This window comes from Oryctolagus cuniculus, chromosome X, assembly GCF_964237555.1.
Source record: "Oryctolagus cuniculus chromosome X, mOryCun1.1, whole genome shotgun sequence".
Lineage (NCBI taxonomy): Eukaryota > Metazoa > Chordata > Mammalia > Lagomorpha > Leporidae > Oryctolagus > Oryctolagus cuniculus.
In genome coordinates, this window is record NC_091453.1 from 84,561,594 (window position 1) to 84,580,930 (window position 19,337).

The window sequence follows — 19,337 nt, forward strand, 5'->3', positions numbered from 1 at the left end:
AGCAGATCATGGCTAAAGCACTTGGGCCCCTGCTATCCACATGAGAGACCTGAAAGCAGTTCTAGACTCTTGGCTTTAGCCTGGCCTAGCCCTGGCTGTTATGGGCATTTGGGGAGTAAACAAGCAGATAGATATTCTCTCTCTCTCTCTCTCTCACTCTGCCTTTCAAGTAGATAAAAATAAATAAACATACAAAAAACTGTCTACACAGAGCATTTTCAGGATCTATCTATGTACTTTAAAAAGTTTGTGGAAGATGAAATTAAAAGACAAGCTTACTTTGGGGCAAAATTTTTGGAATCCATGCAGAGTTTTTTCAAAATAAACATTTTCCCCAGAACTTTTTGAAGGTCCCTCATACACACACAAACACACACACACACACACACACATACACACACACATATATACACACTTACATATGTGTGTGAACTCTAAACCTCACTTCAAGGGGCAATCTATGTTTCTCAGGGCATAACTCAAAAGTATTTTATTCATCTCTAATAGCCTGTCAAAGACAAACAGGTGCATCTGTGCTTACTAAGCCACATAATCATTGTGTGTTTATTTGGGTTCACATCTTAATGGGACTTGAATTCTTGGAACAGTAGGCATAGTCTGCGACTGCTTCAATAATCAGCAGAACTCACTAACAGGATCTGCATTCAAGAGTGCATAAATACAATTTCAGCTTTCCTGCTCTCCTAGTCTCACACATAGAAATCAAGTGTTCTTTGTAGACTGTATAGGGGTACTGTTTCCTTAAAAGATAAAACCTGCCCAGAAGACTTGTGAGGTAGGAGATGCCTAAGTATACATTTGTTAAGCACCTCCAGTGACTTCTTAGAAAAATATTACCAGGTGTAAATTGATCCCAAAGGGCATTTTGGAAATGCATCAAAATGTTTTTTAAAAATGATTCCCAGAACAATACCAACAAAGGCACAACTCAGAAAATGTGAACATGAGAGTTCGTGTGGGTAAACCAGACACAGCCCCTAATTTTTAAAATGTGCAAGAGAGAAAATAGGCAAAATTAACGTGCAGGAGGAGGTCGAATTGTATTCTGTTTTAGCAAAACCAATTCATTTCCCCTCCAAGATATGCATGTTAATGGATGCTGGTTTTCAGGCAGCTACCTTAAGTCCCCGTTTGCTGCTTAAGTGTACTTCAGAGATAAGAAATGCAACTGAGCTGTACAAAATGAGACAACTTCCCTCCTGTCTCTCGTGCATGATAAATGCTCAAGCAATTAGGAACCACTGTTGCATGCTGCTTTGGAATTTGTCAGCGGCATCAGTGCTGTGCTATGTAAATTGAGGAAACTTATTCAGAACAAAGTCCAGAGAATTTAGCAGGAGGCCGGTCATTGATTTTTCTTCATATTAAACATTTAGGTCCATAGACTTGAACTAGAAACAAGTCTGTCCTGACTTTTCAGTCTCAGAATATCCATTATAGGGTCTTCTATTTCACTGGGAGAAATCTGAATTACCATTTCAATAACAAAATGAGCAAAGAAAAATTGAAATGGAAAGCGGATCCTTAAGTGTCTAAAGAAAATGTGAAGCTTACTATTTATTCTGTATTTTCACACTTGTAACCCTCAAGAAAGTATTCAACACTTGCATTTTTGACATCACTTTCAGGGAATTAAATGTATGTCGGCCATTTAAAATATATCCCTGTTCAGAATTTATTACTGTTTTGTTTTAACATCTTGGAAACAACTTAGGAACTATCTGACTGATCTTGCTTTTTTATGTTGTTTTTTCCCCTTTTTATATAAAGATTATACTTATTCCAGGAAGACAGGAATTGTTGGTGGTGGTGCTTAGTACTTAGAATTAAAGCTAAATCTATTATATTACTTATGGTAAATTTCACTCATCTAAGATAAAGATACTCAAGCAATTTTTTTGTCTTTTTGTGGGGTGTGACAATAACACTAGGTCATGATGTATTATCAGAGCGTGGTTTGGTTCCTTAACACTTTAGAATGTGATAGTTGACTCTTTGTGTAGACTTGATAGTCTGTAATTGGGTTTAGAGCTACAAGGAGTCTTAAATATTGTATAGACCAGACCCTACCAGCCTTTCCACTATTTCTTGTTTAGCCACTCCTCCACCTTGCAGAAGTTACTTCAGTCACCTTTCATAGCTATTAAAGTCCTGATAAAATGTCCAGTAGGGCAATCGGATGGAATTATTGAAAAGACTTCCTAGTCTAGACATGATGAGCCAGGATTGTCCATGGAAAATGAAAGTTTTCCATATAGGATTTTTTATGTAAGATTTATTTAGTTTTTGTTTGAAAGGCAGAGTTACAGAGAGGCAGAGGCAGAGAGAGACAGAGAGAGAGAGAGAGAGAGAGGTCTTCCATCCGATGGTTTACTCCCCAGATTGCTGCTATGGCTGGAGCTGTGCTGATCTGAAGCCAGGAGCCAGGAGCTTCCTCCAGGTCTCCCACGTGGGTGTAGGAGCCCAAGGACTTGAGCCATCTTCCACTGCTTTCCCAGGCCATAGCAGGGAGCTAGATCAGAAGTGGAGCAGCTAGGTCTTGAACCGGCACCCATATGGGATGCTGGCATTGCAGGCGGTGGCTTTACCCTCTATGCCACAGGGCCAGGCCTGCCATATAAGACTTGAAAGATTTTTCCTTCTCTCTGTTTTGACAATCCACATCCTTACTAATAAATCTCTTCATTACACCTGACACAATATTTCTCTTTGTAAATTCAGATTTTACCCACTTAAAATTAACTAAAATCTTATTCTGCTCGAATTAATGATAAAAATAGCTTGAGTGAAAACTTCAATTACTCAGAACTGAGACAAAAGACTAGACCATCTTAATACAAATATAAATATACCATAAGAGACATACTTGATGGCCCTACATTGTAAGTTCAGTGTGCCACATAGTAAGCAAAATTCCATAGAATAATTTTGATCTACTGTTTAGTGAATACATATCCTGAGCTGTCACCAAGTCATTGCAAGTAATGAGAAATAAAAAAAAGCTTTAGGAAGACTTCTACTCTTGGCCAAGATAGACCAGATTTACCTTCCCACTTGAATGACCCTAAAATGTAGAACAAGGATGTTCAAGATACTTGAGGTCAGACAGTAAGAGACAGAGATCCCTGAGATGAGACACAAACTGGTTGAGCCTTACAATTGCCTTGGCTTACTGCATAGACAGCAATTTCAGGCCATGGAACAGTAGGGGAGCCCAAGAAGACTTCTGGAATTGAGGAGGTGGAGCTCAGGGTGCAGAGGCCAGGATGGCTAGGCTCCATGGAAGGGAGTATCAGGGAGGAGAGGTAGCTACACACACACCCACACACACCTACATGTGCACCTGCAGAACACTGATCACCCCATGCATCTGAGTAAATTATCTGAGTGAAGAACAAGGACTACCTGATTGCATTAGAAGTAACAGTGCTTGACAGTCACACAGATTCAGAAATAGCATATGATGCCACCAGGCAGAATAGAAAACCTCAAGATGCATGGGATACAAGTACAAAGAAGGGACTTGCACTAGTAATGAGAAAAAATTAATCCTAGACTGAGCACTGCTCCAGACTTATTTTAAAAATCTTACAAGCAAGACATAGTGGGAACAATTTTCAAGAAATTTAGCTATGTTCCAAAATTAAGCTAACAATCATAGAATTACAAGAATATCAATCATCCAACAGGACAAAATCACAACATCTGGCACTCAATAGAAAATTACAAGACACACAAACAAACAAAATTATGAGTAATAGTGAAGAGAAAAATCTATGTAAACCTTTCCAGAAATGACACAGATAATGGAATTGTGTACAGTTACAGTTGTTATAACTATATTCTATATATTAAATCACTAAGTAGAGATGGGGAAGATATAAAAATGATACATATGGAACTGTTACACTTGAAACCTGCAATATCTGATATAACATGTATACTGGCTGGAACTGACAGAAAATTAGACAGCAAAGAAGAAAAAATAGTCAACTTGAGGTCAAAGCAGTAATTTAGTATGAAACAGAAAGAGAAAAATAGAAGTGAAAAATCAAGAGAGCATCCACGAAACATGGGAAAACAGCAAATGGCATCATGAATATGAAAGGAGTCCACGCAGGAAAGGTGGGAAAATATTTTAAGAAATAACAAGTGAAGTTTATCAACAGATTTGTTGAATGCTGTAAGTCCACATGTCTGACAGACTAAATGCATGCTAAATACAAGAATCATGGATAAAATCACACCAGGACACACCATGATCCCAGGATATATGGAGGAACAAAGTTAGATATGACAGCAGCTTTCTCACCAGAAATTGTGCAAATGAGAAGACACTGTAAAAACATCTTTAAAATATGGATAGCATTTTAAAAAACTGTTCACGAGAGTTGTAAAACCAGTAAAAAGATGTTTTAAAATTGAAGGTGAAATAAAGATTGTTTTTCAGATATATAAAGCTGAATGGATTCATCACCCGCAAAGTGCACTACAAGAAATGTTGGAAGGTGTGCCCTCATGCATAGCAACACAGAGATACAGATCCACACAAAGGGATGGAGAGCGCTGAGAATGGAAACTATGTGAGTACACAAGTAAACCACTTTGTTTATTATTTTCTGAGATTTAAAGAGGAATATTAGTGGGAATGATGCTGTAAGTTTCCCCCAAGTCTTTTATTCATAAAAGCCAGAAGACCACTAAGGAAAATGATCAGGATCAACATTTTTTTAAAAATATTTATTTATTTATTTGAAAGGCAAAGTTACAGAGAGGCAGAGAGAGAGAGGGAAAGAGAATCTTTCATCTGCTGTTTCATTCCCAGATGGGCACAATGGCCAGAGCTGGGCCTATCCAAAGCCAGGAGCCAGGAGCCAGGAGCATTTTCTGGGTCTTCTATGCGGGTGCAGGTGCCCAAGGACTTGAGCCATCTTCTACTGCTTTCCCAGGCCATAGTAGAGAGCAGGATTGAAAGTGGAGCAGCCAGGTCATGAACTTGGCCCCAGGATCAACACTTTTAGAAGTCTAAAAATATTAACCAAAATCTTGTAGCATCCTAGGCAGTGTCTATTCAATAAAAATGGCTGGATTTCTATAAAAGCAGTAAGCTTCTTGGTAGTGTTTTTAAGATTTATTCATTTATTTGAAAGTCAGAGTTACACACAGAGAGAGGGAGAGGCAGAGAGAGAGGTCTTCCAGCCGCTGGTTCACTCCCCAGATGACCATAACAGCTGGAGTTGCACCGATCCAAACCCAGGAGTCAGGAGCTTCTTTCAGGTCTCCCGGGTGGGTGCAGGGGCCTAAGGACTTGGGCCATCTTCTACTGCTTTCCCAGGTCATAGCAGAGAGCTGGATCGGAAGTGGAGCAGCCAGGACTTGAAGTGGCACTCACATGGGATGCGGGCACTGCAGGCGGCGGCTTTACCTGCTACGTCAGAGCGCCGGGCCCTCTTCTTGGTGGTTTAACTTGTTCTACTTCCATCTCCTTCTACCCAGATATGTACTAGCTGAGAACTCAATCATATGGAAAACCACCTGGAAGCCACTGGCGGGAAGTAGAAAGGCGTTGAACCTCCTTCAAAGACTCATTCCCAGAAAACACCCATTACAACCTTTATTTAGCTTGGCACAGAGCTCCACTAGTGGAAACAAATTTTCCTTGGGAGCATTTGTTGAAAACAGCCAATGCCAATTGTTTAATATTGCAGCTGTCTGAAGTGGTAGATAACAGTTGAAAAAGCAATTGGCTAACCAACAATCTGAAAAGGAAAATCTAATGGGTGAGATGCTAATAGGAAGCTTTGAGAAGGTCTAAAATAGTTTGATAGTCTAGAAGAAGAAACACACCTATAGTGATATAAGCATGCTCAGGGATCTGCGCATATTCACAAAAGACTTGAGAAGGCCTGAAGCTCTCAGCGTCACCTGACATTGAGGCTCCTAGGCAAGCAGGGAATGAAGCCTAAGACAAAGTTGTAAACTTCCTGGCTACACGTTGGTGGTGTGCATTCATGAGCACATAGAACCGGCCAGCAATGACTGGGAGGTTTTTTGGTTCTAAGTATTTAAGGGAATATCTGTTTTTTTTTTTTTTAAGATTTATTTTATTTGAAGGTCAGAGTTACACAGAGAGAGAAGGAGGAAGACAGAGGTCTTCCATCTGCTGCTTCACTCCCCAATTAGCCGCAATGGCCAGAGCTGAGCTGATCTGAAGCCAGGAGCCAGGAGCTTCTTCCGGGTCTCCCACGTGGGTGCAGGGGCCCCAGCACTTGGGCCATCTTCTACTGCTTTCCCAGGCCACAGCAGAGAGCTGGATCGGAAGTGGACAGCCAGAACTAGAACCAGTGCTCGTATGAGATGCTGACACTGCAGGCGGCGGCTTTACCTGCTACACCATGGTGCTGGCCCCAGGAAATACTTGTAAAATAATTAGTTGGACATTAATTTAACTGAGAAAACAATTTTGTGTCACATATGGCAAAGAATATCTATTTTACAAAATTAGTACAGTGGGGCTGGCGCTGTGGTAAAGCCACTGCCTGCAGTGCTGGCACCCCATATGGGTGCTGGTTCAAGACTCGGCTGCTCCACTTCCTATCCAGCTCTCTGCTATGGTCTGGGAAGGTAGTAGAAGATGGCCTAAGTCTTTGGGGCCCTTAACCCTCATGGGAGACCTGGAAGAAGCTCCTGGCACCTGTCTTTGGATTGGCCCAGCTACCTCTGCGGCCAACTGGGGAGTGAACCAGCGGATGGAAGATCTCTCTCTCTCTCTCTCTTTCTCTCTTTGTATAACTCTGACTTTCAAATAAATAAATAAATCTAAAAAAATTAGTACAGAAACACCATTAAAGAAACAATAGGTAATAAATAGCTGGAGCTGGAGGTGGGGTGGGAGGAGTCTGATTTCCAAGGTGGCCACAGGATATTATTTTTAATATCCAGCTTTCAATAAAATAATTGTGAATAGATAAAGAAGCAAGAAAGTATGGCATGCACTACAAAGAAGAGAAACAATCAACAGACAGTCTCTAAGGAAGCCTGGAACTTGGAATGACTAGCAAAGACTTTAAATCAACTATAGTAAAATACGATTAAAGAACAAAAGAAATCGTGTCTAAAGAATTAAAGGAAAGTATGAGAAGTTTCCTCATCAAATAGAGAATTTCAAATACAGAGACAGAAATTATAATAAAAAAATCTAGAGTTAAAAACACAGAAATGAAAATTTCACCAGTAGGGCTCAATTACAGATTTCAGCTGGAAAAAGAAAGAATCAGCAAGTTTGAATATAGGTCAACTGAAATTATATGGTTTGAGGAACAGAAAGATCAAAAAATGGGAAAAAATATGATCAGAGCATCTGAGAAATACTGGGTACCATCATGCATACCAACAGTCATATAATGGGAATATCAGCAGGAAAGGAAAAGGAAAGAGGAATAAACAATAATCAAAAATTAATGGACATAAACTACCCAAGTTTGGTGAAATACATTAATCTATACAACCAGGAAGCTCAATGTAGGAATAACTCAAAGATAACTTTATAGCACACATGATAATTAAACTATCAAAATCCAGTGACAAAGAATCTTGAAAACAGCAATCTAGAAGTAACTCGTCATGCACAAGTGTTGCTTCATAACATTATCAGTGAATTTCTCATCAGAACTATCAAGGTCATATTCAAAGTGCTGCATGAAGGAAAGCACTGTCAACCAAGTGTCCTAATCTAGCGGAATTATTCTTTAACAATGGAGGAGAAATTCAGAAATCACCAAACAGTCCCTGAGAGAATCCAGCGGCAGCACACTGCCCTACAAAAAGTACTCACTATGTGGGATCCTTTAAGCAGAATGAAAGGGCACGAGACAGTAACTCAACAAATGAAGCACACTGGCATAGGTAACTGTAGGAGTAAATATGGTGGAAAGTAGAACTCTTTTTTTCTCCTAACTTACAAGACAGCTACATAAAATAGTAACTATGAATCTGTTTTGGTGGGCATACAATTAATAGAGATGTAATTGTAATACAATACCAGCACAAATGAGAAGGAAAATAATGGAGTTATAAGAGGTAATGTTTTAGTGTACTATGAAATTAAGATGCTAGACTATTATAATTTGTTAACGATACTCCATAGGGCAAACAACTGGAAATTAACTCCAAAATATATAGTAAAAGAAATGACAAGGGCATGTACACAAAACAAGCAGTGGAATCGTCATCACAAATCCTACAATTCAGTCCTGTATGACATGATAGTGGATCGACCAATCCAATCAAAAGAGATTAGCAGAACATAAATAAATATGTAAAGTATTATCCAGGTATGTGCTTCCAAGAAAAGACACACATAGAAGTCAAAGACATGTGGGACAGACATTGTGGTACAGCAGGTGAAGCCATCACTTGTGATGCCAGCATCCCATATGAGAATGGGGTTCAAGTACTAGCTGATCCATTTCCAATCCAGCTTCCACCTGGAAGGCAGTGGAAGATGGCCAAAGTGCTTGGGCCCTGCCACCCATGTATGAGGTGAGTATGGAGTTCCTGGCTGCTCTCTTCGTCCTAGACTAGCCCTGGTTATTGTGGTCATTTGAGGAGTGAGCCAGTGGATGGAAGGTCTCTGTCTTTCCCTCTCTCTCTGTTGCTCTGCCTTTCAAATAAATACATTTTCAAAAAGACACACACAGATTGAAAATAAAGGGATAAGAAAAAATGTATCATTAACAGTAACAAAATTGGAGTTGTAGTGTCTACGCTAATATTAAACGAATAGACATTTAGGACTGAATTTCTACTAGTGATGATAAAGGACATTTTATAAGATTAATTTTAAAAGATTAAATAGTAAAGGTGATATAATAATTATAATATATACACATCTAAATGCAGAATATAAATATTAAAGAAAGAATGACCTCAAATCGATAATTAAATTTCCATCTAAGCTAAAAAATGATGAACATATAAAACCAAAACAAACAGAAATACTGGAGTAAAATCTATGACATGGAGAGTAGAAAAGATGGAAAAAATTACAAAATCAGAAACTGGTTCTTCGAAAACAAAATTAACAAGATGGAAAACTATTTAGCTACACAGACTAAGGAAAAATAGAAAGCTAAAATTATTAAGGTCAGAAATGCAAGAAGGAATATCACTACCTACACTAGAGAAATAAAAATGTCTACAAAAGAATATTAGGGAGTAGTTTTGTTCTGCCGTGGATTAAGCAACTGCCTGAAATGCTGGCGTCCCATATGAGAGATGATGCGGCCATTTGGGTGGTGAACCAGTGGATGGAAGGTCTTTCTCTCTGTCTCTCCCTCTCTCTGTAATTCTGCCTTTCAAGTAAGTAAATAATCTTTTTGATTTATTTATTTATTTGAAAGAGTTATAGAGAGGCAGAGGCAGAGAGAGGTCTTCCATCCGCTGGTTTACTCCCCAAATGGCTGCAATAATGGCCAAAGCTGGGTTCATCCGAAGCCAGGAGCCAGGAGCTTCTTCTGGGTCTCCCACGTGGGTGCAGGGGCCCAAGGACCTGGGCCATCCTCAGCTGCCCTCCCAGGCCATAGCAGAGAGCTGGATCAGAAGTAGAGCGGCCAGGACTCGAACCGGTGCCCATATGGGATGCTGGCACTGCAGGTGGAAGCTTAACCTACTACGCCAAAGCACCAGCCCCATAAGTGAGTCTTTTTTTTTTAAAGAAAATATGAGGAAGAAATATATGAAAATCAATTAGATACACTATATGTAATAGCAAATTTTTAGAAGGATATGAACAACAAAAAGTGACAGGAAGAAGGAGAAACTCTGCATAGATATAAAATACAGACTAAATTATTAAAATATTTCTTTTTAAAAATATTTTATTTATTTGAGAGAGAGAGGAAAATCTTCCATTTCCTGGTTCACTCCCCAAGTGGCCTTGATGGCCAGAGCCAGGCTGATCCAAAGTCAGGAGCAGGGAGCTTCTTCCAAGTCTCTTACAGGGTACAGGGGCCCAAGCACTTGGGCCATCTTCCACTGATTTCCCAGGCCATAGCAGAGAGCTGGATCGGAAGTGGAGCAGCCAGGACTCGAACCGGTGCCCATATAGGACACTGGCACTGCAGGCGGCGGCTTTACCAGCTATGCCACAGCGCCGGCCCCAACATTGTTTCAAGGTGAAAACACTGGACAGCTGGGAACACAAGAGAATTTCCCTAAACTGACAATGCGCATCTATGAAAAATCCAGATAACATTACACTTTTTTCCCACTTTCCCAAACTTTATTAAAGAAAAAAAAAAGTTGTGGTAAATCTTTAGAAGAAAGTCAGTTTCCTGGGATTCCTCCTATGAAAATGTGTCATTAGATTTCCATAGACATGCCAGAAGTGTATGTGCTTCCCAAGTAATCAGGAGGGGAGAAGCTGAACTCCAGTGTTCACCTGCCACGTTCCCCAGTCTGTGGTCTGTCTTTGGGTCAGCATTAATTGCTTGCACAGCAACTGTGGTTTCATTAGTTTTTGTCTGTAGCTCTCTCAGCTCTTCTATATTCAGCAATCACAGAATCTGAGCATCCCCTGTGTCAAAACCAAGGATACAAGAATATGTTTGTCTATAGCAACAGGCAAGCCCTCTTTTGTTTGATTTGCTTTAGCAACTTCATCACATGTCTCGTGCTCCTGACCCAAAATGCGAATTGCCAATTGCTGTAAGCATTAGCAAGTAGTCGTCATGTCTGACATGAGGTTGACTCTGAAGAAAGTTAGCCAAAGCCATTACACCTGCCTTGAAATCAGGATTATTTACACCCAAACTGATCAGTGGCTCTGCATTTTTAGTTGCATTGTCAGCTTTTTTGAATTATCAGGTACTAAGCCCTTGTATTTTCAGCATTATCTCCATATTCAAGTTTAACATCTAAACCAAGAAGGCTGTCAGTTGCTTCCTGTCAATCTTGAATCTTGACAGGACAGTTAACATCTCTAAGATACATTTCAAAGAACTTGGGCAGGTCACTGCTAGGGATGTTTCTTAAATTTCCTGTCTTCAATCTTCTAGTGCCTGACTTTCTTATCTTCAAGCCAAATAACAAAGTTTCTAAATTCCCTTTCACCTTTGTAGTTAAAGCCAGCAGGGCTCCAATCCAGCTCCCTGCTAATGCACTGGGGGAAAGCAGCAGCAGATGGCCCAAGTACTTGGGTCCTTGCCATCCACGTGGGAGACCCAGACGGAGTTCCAGGCTCCTGGCTTCAGCCTGGTCCAGCCCTGGCTGTTGCAGTCATTTGGGGAGTGAACCAGTGCATGGAAGATCTGTCTCTCTGTCTCTCCCACTCTGTAACTCTGTCTTTCAAGTAAACTAAACAATCTTTAAAAAAATAAAAAGAGTGGAGTACTGGCACACGCTACGGCATGGATGAGCTTTGAACACATTCGGTAAAAAGAAGCCAGGCACAAAAGGCCCTATATCTTATCATTTTGTTTATGTGAAATATCTGGAACAGGCAAATCTGCAGACAGAAAGTACATTAGTAGTTGCACAGGGCTAGGGTTAGGAAGGAGTAGAGAAAATACGGACTGACTGCACATGGCATGGGGTTCCTTTTGAGTGATAAAATGTTCTGGAATTAGATAATGATGATAATTCAACAATTTTGTGAATATACTAAAAACCATTATATCGTGCCCTTTAAGAGTGCATTTTATGGTATGTCATATCCCATAAAAAGAGAATATACTATTTAAACAAAAATAATAACATAGTGTGGACTATTTAAAAAGTACAGCATGTGGAGATACTCAAGGGGGAGAATTTTTAAAAAATTATTTGAGAGGCAGACACACACACACACACGAGTAATAAAGAGAGAAAGTGAGAGAAAAAGAATGAGAGAGAGAATCTTTAGTCCTCTGGTTTATCCCTCAAATGACTTTGGTGGTTGGGATTGGGCTGGGACCAAAAAGTGTGGAAGACAGGAACTCAATCCATGTCTCCCATGGGGGTGGCAGCAACCCAATTACTTGAGCCATCGCCACTGCCTCCCAGAGTCTGCCTTAGCAGGAAGCTGGAGTCAAGAGCCAGAACTGCATATCAAACACAGCCACTCCAATGTGAGACACACACATTGTAACTGATAGGCTAAACGCCTGCCCCAAACCAGGAGAGGTGAATGTATGCTATTGTAACACATTTAGAGCATACAAATGTACTTCAAATAGTCTGTGGAAAATGGAATTAAAAGATAAGTTTATCTTGATGCACAAAAAGTGGGAGTCCATGCACAGATGTTTCAAAATATGCATTTCCATGAACTTTCTGAAGACTCCTTTTACATACAGTAGTATTATGTAACTTAAATACAGACTGTGATAAGTTAAAATGTGTGCCTTTATGGTAAAGCAGCCACCGAATTTACCAACCAAAATGTTATCGTTACTGTGCCACAAATGACACAGAATGGAAATAGAAAATAATATTCAATTAATCCAAAACAGAGCACCAAAAGTGAACAAAATACAAATGGAACAAAGACAAAACCAATAACAAGAGGACAGGTTTAAACTTAACCATAACAATAACCATGTTAAATGCAGTCTGTTAAAAAAGAAAAACCCAGACTGTCAGGTTACATAAAACACTAAGATCTCAGTATACTAATAGAAAATAAAAGGTTAAAAGTAAAATAATGGGAAAAATGTATCAAAGAAAGCTAGAGGACTATATTTCTATCAGTGTAGCCCTCAGAGCAATGAATTGACATATCCTTCACTTTATTACAATTATCATAATGACAAAGGGATCATTTTATCAAGAAGACATAAAAATCAGGAGTAACTATGCACCTAGTAACAGATTTTTTTTTTATTTTCTTAAAGATTTATTTATTTATTTGAAGGCAGAGTTACAAAGACGCAGAGGCATAGAGAGAGAGGTCTTCTATCCACTTGTTCACTCTCCAGATGGCCATAATGGCCAGAGTTGTGCAGTTCTGAAGCCAGGAGCCAGGAGCTTCTAACGGGTCTCCCACAGGGGTACAGGGGCCCAAGGACTTGGTCCATCTTCTACTGCTTTCCCAGGCCATTGCAGAGAGGTGGATTGGAAGTGGAGCAGCCAGGACTCGAACTGGCGCTGTAGGTGGCAGCTTTTCCAACTATGCCACAACACCAGCCCCACAGGTTTTCTTTATTTTTTTAAAGCTTTTAATATAGCGATTCTCCCCCCATACCCATCCTCCCACTCCCACTCCCACTCCTGTCCCACCTCCTACTCCCTCTCCCATCCCATTCTTAAGATTCATTTTCAATTAACTTCATATACAGAAAATCAACTCTATACTAAGATCTCAACGGTTTACACACACACAGACACACAAAATATAAAGTACTGTTTGAATACTAGTTTTACTGTTAATTCTCATAGTACAACTCATTAAGGACAGAGGTCCCACATGGGGAGTAAGTGCACAGTGACTCCTGTTGTTAATTTAACAATTAACACTCTTGTTTATGACATCAGTGATCATCCCAGACTCTTGTCATGAGCTGCCAGGGCTATGGAGGCCTTTTGTGACCACAAACTCCATCAGTATTTAGACAAGGCCATAAGTAAATTTTCAAAATAGATGAAGTGGGGGCTGGCGCTGTGGTGCAGTGGGTAAAAGCCACTGCCTGCGGTGTTGACATCCCAGATGAGCGCCGGTTTGAGTCCCGGCTGCTCCACTTTCGATTCAGCTCTCTGCTATGGCCTGGGAAAGAAGTGGAGGATGGCTCAGGTGCTTGGGCCCCTGAGAGACTAAGAAGAAACTCCTGACTCCTGGCTTCAGATCGGTGAAGCTCCGGCTGTTGAGGCCATCTGAGGAGTGAGCCAGCAGATGGAAGACTTCTCTCTCTGCTTCTCTGTAATTCTACCTTTCATAGAAATAAATAAATCTTTTTTTTTTTTACAGGCAGAGTGGACAGTGAGAGAGAGAGAGACAGAGAGAAAGGTCTTCTTTTGCCGTTGGTTCACCCTCCAATGGCTGCCGCAGCCGGCGCACTGCGCTGATCCAATGGCAGGAGCCAGGTGCTTCTCCTGGTCTCCCATGGGGTGCAGGGCCCAAGCACCTGGGCCATCCTCCACTGCCTTCCCGGGCCACAGCAGAGAGCTGGCCTGGAAGAGGGGCAACCGGGACAGAATCCGGCGCCCCGACCGGGACTAGAACCCGGTGTGCCGGTGCCGCTAGGTGGAGGATTAGCCTAGTGAGCCGCGGCGCCAGCTGAAATAAATAAATCTTAAAAACAATAGATTAAATGAAAGCAGAGCTGCAAGGAGAAAAGCCTCAGCACAGTTTCAAACCCCACGGCTGCTTCTGCTTGCTCAGGGAGAATAGAAGAAAATGCAGGTTTCCCAGAGTAGATGATGAGTGTGTGAAGATGGCTTAAGGCTGTTAGCACGTTACACTCCACGGTGGGGAGTTCTTGTGTTGCCACTGTCCTTAAGGTGGGCGACAGCTGTCACATCTGAATGTACATAGTGGAGTTGAGGACATACTTTAAGTCAGTAACCCCAAGGGCACACTTTTTATTTTCTGACTACTCTGAGCCAAGCACGACACTATTTTAGCCTAGATGTTTTCCAACTTTTCTTTAACCTTTTCTGCCTCTCTAATCAGATAAACAGCTACATACTGCTTGGCCCACTTGGCTTGATATCTCTTCATTTGATTCCCAGCCTAAATTTCTGCTGAACGGGGCCAAATAAGGAAAACTATTGCGTATGAAATATGACCAATGGAGGTTATGGTTAGCAAACTCAAGTTGCCTCTGTGTGCATTTTGGTATAGTAACTAAAATATTAATGAACTTTTCCGTTGGAACTAAAGGAATTTCCCCCTCCTCTGAGCACTTTCTGCGCTGTCTGTAACAGATGATACATAGATATTATCTTGATGGTCTCATACTTATGTAACTGGTCCTTACTTGGACAATAGTCAGGCTGCAGACTTTGTGGACCAGAATTTGGATTCAAGAGCTCGAAAGAAGCTCACACGGGGTGGGTGCCAGGTCAGATCCAAAAGGGTTTCTTTAGCTACAGAAGTTTAATTCAGACAGACAAGAATATCCTAACATATGGTGGATTCACTACAAGTCCCCCATGTCCAAGGGCTGATTTCAAAGGGTCTCTGGTGCTGCAATGGTGCTAGGAAAAGCATCCAATTTTAACTTGGAACCAAGATTTCCAAAATGTGCAGGCTCTATGAGTCTCTAGCACACAGTATTCTGAGTCTTTTTTTTTTCTGATAGAAATATCTTTATGGCTAAATGATAATGGATAGATTTTCCCCCAAAAGAAACCTTTTATTTAAGGAATACAAATTTCATGCATTTCATAAGTACAACTTTAGAAATATAGTGATTCTTCCCACCATACCTGCCCTCCCACCCATTCTCCCACCCCTCCTCCTCCTCTCTCTCCCATTTCCAGTCCTGTTCCCCACTAAGATAATGGCTAGATTTTGAGTGGAAAGAACTTAGTAACTTATCCTGTGACCTAGAGAGAGTCAGTTAACCATTCCAAGACTCCGCTCTGTGACTGTAAATTGGAGCTAATCCTTGCATTGCATTAATATGTTGAGGCTAAGATGAAACATGTCAAGAATGACATTTTAATGACAACTACACAAGATGTTACTCAGAGCTACTGAGGCATTAAAGGTAGCCTTTCTCAGAGGCCAAGTAAGGGTCAAATTATTGTGCAAAGAAACACATGAAGATTGGACATGCGAGTTTACCATTGTATCTAATGATACATGGGCAACAGCAAGTACTTTAATGGCCTTGAAGAAATCAACTAGAAAACTATTTTATATGAGAAGAAAGCATGTTCACATCTTGGTAGATGTCAGGTGGCCCTGATTGAAATTAGCAAGTCGTCTTAGACTGGTTTTGGCTTTAAAATCTGTCCTGCCTTCCACATTCCCTAGTGTGAGCATTCACTCTGGTATCGTTGTTGAACAGATGGGAAGCAGATCTGAACTACTGCAGGCTTACCTCTCACAGATGTTCTTGAAGGTAGAAAACCACGACTAAACTGCCCATGTCCCAGCTAGTAACACTTCAGGGCTTTTCACTGGCTGCAGGCCCGTCCACCTAGCTTGGCAGATCCCTCTAGTGGGAGTACTGGAGCTTTCAGATACCAGTTATCAGTAGTTACAATCTAGCCTGCCAATGAGGCAACAGAAATTCTTCATTTGGAGTAGGATGGAGCAAGCCAAATGACCCCCTAGAGAAAGTCAAAGTGCATTCTTTAGAGATCCAACAGGACCACGTTTGGGAAAAGCTAAGTAATTTAGGAGTATAATGAATATATTTTGCCTCATTTCACCCTAAGAACTTTGTAAGATAGCTTCCAATACAGCTTATTGAACTAAGTCTTAATTAAGTGGTGCTAAATCATGTTTGCTAGTCTAGTCCAAAATTGCAAGTGGAAGATGCTTAATCACGCATCTCAATTTTATTAATTCCCCCTAATTTTCCACCTATAGAAGAAAGCACCTCCCCTAGATTTTGGAAATGAAAAGCAGTTGTGTACTCATCAGGATATCAACAGCAAACAGACAACACCCTTAGGTTAGAATCATCTGAGGAGAGTTTAATTAGAAAGATACAAGTGGTTTTAAGGGAACCACAAAAGGAAATTCAGGAATCCAGGTCTACAACATAAGACTTTTTACTGTACCTAGACCCAACGGGATGAGAAAAAAGAGGTTACTGTAATCAGAAGGGGAGATAATTTAGAACAGATCATCCAGAAAGGAATAGCAGCATTCAACTGAGGGGCACAAGCCAACCTGGAGGCAACACTACAAAGAAGAAGTCATGAAAACAAATACCCTACCCCCACTCTTGTCTTTCCCTGTGCTCTCCTGCTGGGGCATCACATTGATTAACCCAGCCAGAAGCCAGAGGGCTCAGATACGCCCTGGGGCTGAAAACAGAATGAAGGCTGCAGTTATGAATCTGGAGGGGGAAGCAAAGATTTCTGGCACAAATTGTTATGATGTCAGCAATTGCTACCTTGTGGGGTCAGGTGTTGTCCACTCAGAAATAACGAATGAAGGTAATATAAATGTGATTTTAGACTGTTGATGTATTGGGAGACAGATTACTGATCTGGCTTCATCCAGATGGCTACTTCTGGCAAAAAGTCCCACGATCTGTCCTAATTTGGCATACAGTTAATCAGGTTTGGTAGTTAAAGATAGGATAGCATGATTCTTCTCCAGAGTATACTTGTATAACATAACTGTCTATCTTTCTGGTTGAGTTGATTTTGGATTGCTATTTTTTTTTTTGACAGGCAGAGTGGATAGTGAGAGAGAGAGAGAGAGAGACAGAGAGAAAGGTCTACCTTTGCCATTGGTTCACCCTCCAATGGCTGCCACGGCTGGCACGCTGCGGCCAGTGCACCGCGCTGATCTGAAGGCAGGAGCCAGGTGCTTCTCCTGGTCTCCCATGGGGTGTAGGGCCCAAGTACTTGGGCCGTCCTCCACTGCCTTCCCGGGCCACAGCAGAGAGCTGGCCTGGAAGAGGGGCAACCGGGACAGAATCCGGCGCCCCAACCGGGACTAGAACCCGGTGTGCCGGCGCCACTAGGTGGAGGATTAGCCTAGTGAGCCACGGCGCCGGCAAGGATTGCTATCTTTCATGGTACCTTATAGCTATTAAACATCCAATGAACTCTATAGATAGACCCTCTGGATTAATTCCCTTCCATGGCCCAACTTATGAGTGTTTTTACAAAACAAACCTTCCTAGCATCCTGAATATACTCTATACTGCTATAAAATGAAAAAATATGATTTCACAATATTATTCAGTTTAACTTGGAGCTGCCTCAGGATGAAGGTGTTTGTACAGTCCAGCATAGAATCAAGCTTTTCTGCCAAAGAAGCCAATTGAAGTCCTCACCAAACAAAAGTGATTTCTCTCTGCTTCTGTGTTGAGAGCCATGAGGGGTGCTACCCCAGCCAACTCCTAATCAGGCTCTTAAAAAGAGAATCTTTGACAGCAAGTTTGTTTCTTCACAAGGGATGCAGACATTGGGAACTGGCCCAACTCGTGGAATATCTGCTATCAATTTTTATGAACCTGGAAGAGTACATGCAACTTAAATCATGGAATCTAGAGGTAGACTTTTGAGTAACCTACCATTAACTCAACAAACTTTTACACATGCTGATTCATTTTTATAGGCAATAGTGCCCTCTTGTGATTAACTTCTGAATAAACTTTAGATGGCTTGGCATGACCAGTGAGTTTTCAATTAACCATGCTAGAGCAGACAATCCCGCTGGCATAAAAAATATATGAAGTGCTCTTCAAATCTGTCTGGATGGGGAAAAACACTGCACAAACACATGATGTCAAATAAAACCTCTATTGGAAGTTATCAGTGTGACACCAACATAGCATTAGACTGCAGGCCAAGCCAACGAGACAGAAAAACAATAGGAACATAGAGTTTCCTATATAACATATATGTCCATCCATCCATCCATCCATCCATCCATCACCTACTGACCTAGCTACTTACCTCTTTTGTTTCTTTTAAAAGGTGGAGATCGTGAACCAGTTTTTCCATATAGCTATAGGCCATTAGGATTTAGTCCTTTACAAGTTGAATCATGAAAGATCCATCTTTTAAAACCACATTTGTTACACTAAATCATTTGGTAATCAACCTATATGAATAAATGAACAGCTCACTCGTTGCCTGCTTATGTGGGAAAATCATTATTTGTGTATGACCCCAAAACTCACCAAAGGTAACTATAAGAGTAGCTGGACCGAAATAATCTTTGGGTAATTGGTGGCAAAGGAGTTCCACCAACACTAAGGTCCTGGAATGGAATTAGGTGTGTGTACTTCAAAGAGCAAACCAGGGTTGGGGAGTCTTAGGGGATTTAAAAAACACAAAGAAGCCAGTGCTGTGGCATAGTGGGTGAAGCTGCCTCCTGCAGTGCCAACATCCCATATGGGCACTGGTTCGAGTTCCAGCTGCTCCACTTACAATCTAGCTCTCTGCTATGGCCTGGGAAGGCAGTAGAAGATGGCCCAAGTCCTTGGGCCCCTATTCCCTTGTGGGAGGCCTGGAGGAAGCTCCTGGCTCCTGGCTTCAGATCAGCCCAGCTCCAACCATTGCGGCCATTTGGGGAGTGAAGCAGTGGATGGAAGACCTCTCTCTCTCTGCCTCTGCCTCTCTGTAACTCTGCCTTTCAAATAAATATAAATCTTTTAAAAAAGTTATATAAAAAACCCACATAAATCCATTAACATGCA

General features: G+C 41.2%; 1 pseudogene; it reads right to left on the reverse strand.

Annotated features, from left to right (window-relative positions):
* Positions 1-10,301: 10,301 nt before the first annotated feature.
* Positions 10,302-11,230, reverse strand: LOC138847554 (RNA transcription, translation and transport factor protein pseudogene; annotated as a pseudogene).
* Positions 11,231-19,337: the final 8,107 nt, after the last annotated feature.